This window comes from Oncorhynchus clarkii, chromosome 30 (assembly GCF_045791955.1).
Source record: "Oncorhynchus clarkii lewisi isolate Uvic-CL-2024 chromosome 30, UVic_Ocla_1.0, whole genome shotgun sequence".
Lineage (NCBI taxonomy): Eukaryota > Metazoa > Chordata > Actinopteri > Salmoniformes > Salmonidae > Oncorhynchus > Oncorhynchus clarkii.
In genome coordinates, this window is record NC_092176.1 from 20,089,709 (window position 1) to 20,096,524 (window position 6,816).

General features: G+C 41.6%; 1 pseudogene; it reads right to left on the reverse strand.

Annotated features, from left to right (window-relative positions):
• Positions 1–1,690: 1,690 nt before the first annotated feature.
• On the reverse strand, positions 1,691–3,777 carry LOC139389501 (hydroxycarboxylic acid receptor 2-like; annotated as a pseudogene).
• Positions 3,778–6,816: the final 3,039 nt, after the last annotated feature.

Below are 6,816 nucleotides of genomic sequence, written 5' to 3' on the forward strand. Positions count from 1 at the left end.
GAATTCTACAGCATTGCGCTGTGAACCACAGTATGAAATGTATTTTACCATCTCAAATGGAAAACAAATACCGATGGCATGTTCAGAAGTAAATGGTCCACTGGTATGATCATCATTTAAAGGAAATTCTATTACATTTACATAAGTCATTTAGCAGTCACTATCTGATATACAGTTTGAAGTCTAAGTTTATACTCCTTAGCCAAGTGGGTCAGAAGTTTACATACACTATGTATGTATTTGGTAGCATTGCCTTTAAATTGTTTAACTTGGGTCAAACGTTTCGGGTAGCCTTCCACAAGCTTCCCACAATAAGTTGATTGAGATTAGGCCCATTCCTCCTGACAGAGTTGGTGTAACTGAGTCAGGTTTGTAGGCCTCCTTGCTCGCACACACTTTTTCAGTTCTGCCCACACATTTTCTATGAGATAGAGGTCAGTGTTTTGTGATGGCCACTCCAATACCTGGACTTTTGTCCTTAAGCCAGTTTGCCACAACTTTGGAAGTATGCTTGGGATCATTGTCCATTTGGAAGACCCATTTGCGACCAAGCTTTATCTTCCTGACTGATTTCTTGATGTTGCTTCAATATATCCACATAATTCTCCTTCCTCATGGTGCTATCTATTTTGTGAAGTGCAACAGTCCCTCCTGCAGCAAAGCACCTCCACCGCATGATGCTGCCACTCCCGTGCGTCACGGTTGGGATGGTATTCTTCGGCTTGCAAGCCTCCCCCTTTATCCTCCAAACATAACGATGGTCATTATGGCCAAACAGTTCTATTTTTGTTTCATCAGAGGACATTTCTCCAAAAAGTACGATCTTTGTCCCCATGTGCAGTTGCAAACCGTAGTCTGGCTTTTTTATGGCGGTTTTGGAGCAGTGGCTTCTTCCTTGCTGAGCGGCCTTTCAGGTTATGTCGATATAGGACTCGTTTTACTGTGGAGAAAGATTATTTTGTACCCGCTTCCTCCAGCATCTTCACAAGGTCCTTTGCTGTTGTTCTGGGATTGATTTGTACTATTCGCACTAAAGTACGTTCATCTCTAGGAGACGGAACGCGTCTCCTTCCTGAGCGTTATGATGGCTGGGTGGTCCCATGGTGTTTAACTTGCGTACTATTTATTTAGTACTTGCGTACTATGTTTGTACAGATTAACGTGGTACCTTCAGGTGTTTGGAAATTGCTCCCAAGGATGAACCAGACTTGTGGACGGCTACAATTTTTTTTCTGAGGTCTTGGCTAATTTCTTTTGATTGTTCCTTCCCATGATGTCAAGCAAAGAGGCACTGAGTTTGAAGGTAGGCCTTGAAATACATCCCCAGGTACACCTCAGATTGACTCAAATGATGTCACTTAGCCAGAAGCCCAGAAGCTTCTGAAGCTATGGCATCATTATCTGCAATTTTCCAAGCTGTTTAAAGGCACAGTCAACTTAGTGTATGTAAACTTCTGACCCACTGGAATTGTGATACAGTGAAATAATCTGTCTGTAAACAATTGTTGAAAGAATTACTTGTGTCATGCACAAAGTAGATGTCCTAACCGACTTGCCAAACTATAGTTTGTTAACAAGAAATGTGTGGAGTGGTTGACAAACAAGTTTTAATGACTCCAACCTAAGTGTATGTAAACTTCTGATTTCAACTGTACATTTTTTGGGGGGGCTTTTTAAAATGTCTGTTTGGTCATGGCAGGAGCTTTGTTCCTCTGGCAGTTATTTCCTTTGGCTTGTGAAGTGTCTCTGTGAATAGATGTCTGATCACCAAACACTTTCGCACCTCACTGAGGCATTGAGAGCCTTGAGATTTATTGACCACTGCGTTGCTCATGCCTACTCTGTTCTGTCTCAGACTGAACCGTAAGACCTTTTCATAGATCCTCTTGAAAAATGGTCTTAAGAAGTAGTAGACTACATGATCCAGCATGCTATTGAAGTAGGTCAGACTGGTGATATAGAATGCAGTTTCAAGTCCTTTTTGTTATCGGTGGAAGCAGTTTCTGTGTTCTTCATCCAGATCAGTAGCCGTGTGATGTTGCTTGGGAGGATGCAGACAACAAATATGTCTACTGATTCCTAGGCACAGATGCACTTGGTGCATCCTAGCCGCCTTGTCCAGACGTCTCGCCCGCAGCTGGACTGTGATCCGCTTGATGCAGAAGACCATGATTCCAAGAGATACCAGGAACCCCAGAAAGAACACAGCATTGTGCAGTTTGTTCTTGTTGGTGAAACTTTCACACTTTTTGTAGTTTCCAGCTTTGAACTGGTGAGAGTTGATCAGGAAGTGTGAGCTCAGGTAGATCCTGAGGACCCACAGGCTAACTGCACCACTCACTGCCTTAGAGGCTCATGGAGTTGAATGGGTGGTGGGGATGGTCCACACGCATGTACCTGTCCAGTGTTACAGCCATCAGGAAGAAAACAACACTTTCTCCACGATTCATAGCCAACATGAAGAGGGACATACGACAGGGTTTCTCCAAGTTTCCAGTCCATCCCTGAGATTTAGTAGCTGGAAGGGCAGGGCTATGTTCAGCAGGAAGACAGTGATGCTCTTCCAGGGCTTCAGGTGGAAGCAGAATATCCAGAGAGCCAGGCCGTTACCAAGGACACCCAGAACAAATTCCAGCAACAGCAGTGGGTCAGCACCCTGGTGAGGCCGCCCTCAACTACACAGCCTCCCATTATTGATAGTTAGTCCTCTGCTTCTGTCGCACTATTAGATTACACAGACAAATTATATTGTACACTTTGTCTGTAGTCATTGTATTGCAAAAAACAATCATCCTTTTTGTAGCATCTGAAGAGAAGGTCAAGACAACCAACACCCATGAGACATCAGCTCCTAAATCGTTAACCGAAGAGCCTAAAGAAATTCCTCTCTAAATGATATGTAGTGATTCTTGTGTCCAGTAGTTTGTCTCTGAAAGGAAAGTAATCTGTGACGGTTGATAGACTAGCAGGACAAGACAGGGGTGGGTACATGCTCAGTTTCCCTCTGTGTACAGAGAAAATCTGCTGTGTTGTGACATCAACACATTTTTGTGTCTGTAAAGAGTTAGTTGGATTACATGGGTGTGACTTCAAACTAGCAACTTCATGTCTACGCATGCGTTTGGTTGTCGTGTGTGTCTCTTGTTTAAGATCTTTCTACCCCCTCACCTAGTTTGTGTAAACTACAGGTCTTAAGTAAATTGTCTTTTAAGGCAAGTCTGTTTGTGAGAACAACTCATAAAGACTTGTGGCATTGTTTCTTGTTTTGATTTGATATACTGTTTGTTGTGTCCAGGTTGGCTCCTCAAATTTGTTAGAATTTGCTTTGAAATATTCCATCTAAAATATATATTTATTTTTTTTACCCAAAAATTCATAAAGTTTGGCAAAAGACAGACAAAAAAACATTTAAGATCTAGTGTTCATAGATGTGGATAATTTCTCATGTTTTGTTTAACAATACTGCTTTCTAGTGTGTAAACTGCACTTTCACAGTTAATCACTGCAATGCTGAAGATGGCCACCATTTTTCCCACACCCCAGAATCTTTCTTTAGTCATATTTTTGTGAATTCAGCAAAGCTGACAATTACTTTAAATTACAATTCCTAAGTAGTCTTGCATGTACCAGAACGGCTCATAGAAGTAGGAGCTTATCTTCTGTTTCTGTGGCGTGAGGAAGCTTGATGTTCAAGTACACCACCTGGATAGGACACAGGTCCTTACCCCCATTTATCTCCTTTGGCGGAGTGCCAAGCAGAGACTCATCGGGTCCCATTTTTACAGTCTTTGGTATGACTTGGCCGGTGATCGAACTCCCAACCTTCCAAACTCAGGGCAGACACTAACCAAAAGGCCACTGAATTAGGAATTTTAGTGTAGGTTTATAGGAGTTGCTCATATTTCAGAGACAGACCTACACATAACTTCCAATGTAAAGACTTTTTAGTAATCGAGTGACAAAGTATATTGAAAGAAGGTGCTTCCACACAGGTGTGGTTCCCAGTGACGTGTATTCATGGATGCCAAGGAAAGTCGGGCTTCCCCAAAAAATTCACAAAAAAAACATACCAAATAATTTAGCTTTTGTCTCTGTGTTTCATAAATTTCCTTCAAGTCGCAAAAGGCTGAATGGATCTCACCGGCGAAAGCATCGGAGTGAACAAAACAGTTGCACTCTGGGGAAAAAAAGTTAATTGTTTTGTGTCGTTGTCCTCTGGTAGATAACTAAAAATGTCCCTTTTCTAAATTAGCCATGGATAGAGATAGGGTTTTGGACTTGTCGTTTTACTTAATTCTCCGTACTGGCCAATAATTATAATGGCGATTTACTGATCCAACCACAAATTCATACATTGTGCCCCTGGCCTGAGAGGATAAAGTTCAACATGTAGCTAGATATATATATTTTTTTAACCTCTTAAGGATCCGCCCCTTTTTTAATTTTTCTATTTTCGCCCAAAATGACACACCCAAATCTAACTGCCTGTAACTCAGGCCCTGAAGCAAGGATTTGCATATTCTTGGTACAATTTGAAAGGAAACACTTAAGTTTGCGGAAATGTTAAAGTAATGAATGCGAATATAACACAATAGATCTGGTAAAAGATCATTCAAAACACAGCCCTGCCCTTCCAGCAAACAACCATTCTTTTTTTATTTATTTTTTGTACCATCTTTGAAATGCAAGAGAGAGGCCACAATGTATTATTCCAGCCCAGGTGCAATTTAAACTTTTCCACTAGGTGGCATCAGTGTATGTGCAACGTTTTAGACTGATCCAATGAACCATTGCATTTCTGTTCAAAATGTTGTATCAATACTGCCCAAATGTGCCTAATTTGTTTATTAATAACTTTTCATGTTCAAAACTGTTCTCTCTCCTCAAACAATAGCATGGTATTCTTTCACTGTAATAGCTACTGTAAGTTGGACAGTGCAGTTAGCTTACATTTTTGTCTTTCTGCCAATATCAGGTATGTTGATGTCCTGGGAAATGTTCTTGTTACTTACAACCTCATACTAATTGCATTAGCCTACGTTAGCTCAACCGTTCTGTGGATGTGACACCGATCCCAAAGAAGCTTTAACTAGGCAAGTCAGTTAAGAACAAATTCTTATTTACAATGATGGCCAAACCATCCCCTAACCTGGACAATTGTGTGCCGCCCTATGGGACTCCCAATCACGGCTGGGTGTGATACAGCCCGGGATCGAACCCAGGTCTGTAGTGACGCCTCTAGCACTGCAATCCAGAGCCTTAGACTGCTGCACCACTCGGTCCCCCAAAAATGTATTATGGTAATGTTAACTAGCTGGCCTGGCACATCATTGCCCATGGTAGCCCAGTGGTTAGAGCATTGGGCTAGTAACCGAGAGGTTGCTAGATCGAATCCCTGAGCTGACAAGGTACAAATCTGTCGTTCTGCCCCTGAACAAGGCAGTTAACCTACTGTTCCTAGGATATCATTGTAAATAAGAATTTGTGCCTAGTTGAAAGTGGGTTAGTGAGTAAGCATTTTAGAATTTATTCTGCCACTGTCGGCTTATTGTCTCGGCCTTAAGCCTATATATCACGGTCTCAAGGCATATGAACTAACCGGTTATCGAGCAAGCAACAACAATTATCGCAACACAAGTTGTGATATGGCTTTATTTTTATTTATGTCTTCCCCAGTGATTTTACCCACGCACCGCTACTGGTGGTTTCGCAGTTAAGTAATTAATATCCCATCATGCTTAAGCTTAGTGTGTGCTTCCCAGTCAACTGTTTGCATATATTATGACGTTTTTGTGTTCGGCTGTTCGAGCACACAAATTTTCTTCTTGAGTCTAGTTGAAGTTCGGTAGCCAACGTCTACGCCCCTTCGTCTGTGATTGGTCAACAGTAGGGGTTCTTCAGATAATTTTTTTTGTCATTCAACGAGACTAGTTTTCATGCACAATTTTTTTTTCCCTTGCAAAAATACTGCACAAAACATCTGTTAGATGTAAAATTGCACGACTAAGACCTAGCAAAAACGTCAATTGATGATAAATCACAATCTGTTTTTGATTAATTTACTATTTTAAAGTAGTTAGACTAAAGATTAGACTCAATTCTAATTATATATGTCGGATCATCAACTGTTCAGAGGAGACTGCGTGAATCAGGCCTTCATGGTTGAATTGCTGCAAAGAAACCACTACTAAAGGACACCAATAAGATTCACGAGCAATGGACATTAGACCGGTGGAAATCTGTCCTTTTGAGTCCAAATTTGAGAATTTTTGGTTCCAACGGACCCTGTCTTTGTGAGACGCAGAATAGATGAGTGGGTGTTCTCCGCATGTGTGGTTCCCACCATGAAGCATGGAGGAGTAGGTGTGACTGTATGGGGGTGCTTTGCTGATGACACTGTCGGTTAATTATTTTCAAATTCAAGGCACACTTAACCAGCATGGCTACCACAGCATTCTGCAGCCATACGCCAAACGCACCTGGTTTGTGCTTAGTGGGACTATCATTTGTTTTTCAACAGGACAATGACCCAAAACATACTTCCAGGCTGTGTAAGGGCTATTGAGTGCTGCATCAGATGACCTGGCCTCTGCAATCACCTGACCTCAAACCCAATTGAGATGGTTTTGGATGAGTTGGACTGCAGGGTGAAGGAAAAGCAGCCAATAAATGTAAAGCATATATGGGAACTCCTTTCAAGAATGTAGAAAATAGTAAAAATGAAAGCCTGATTCACGCAGTTGCCTTTGAACAGTTGATGTTGAGATGTCTGTTACTTGAACTCTGTGAAGCATTTATTTGGGCTGCAATTTCTGA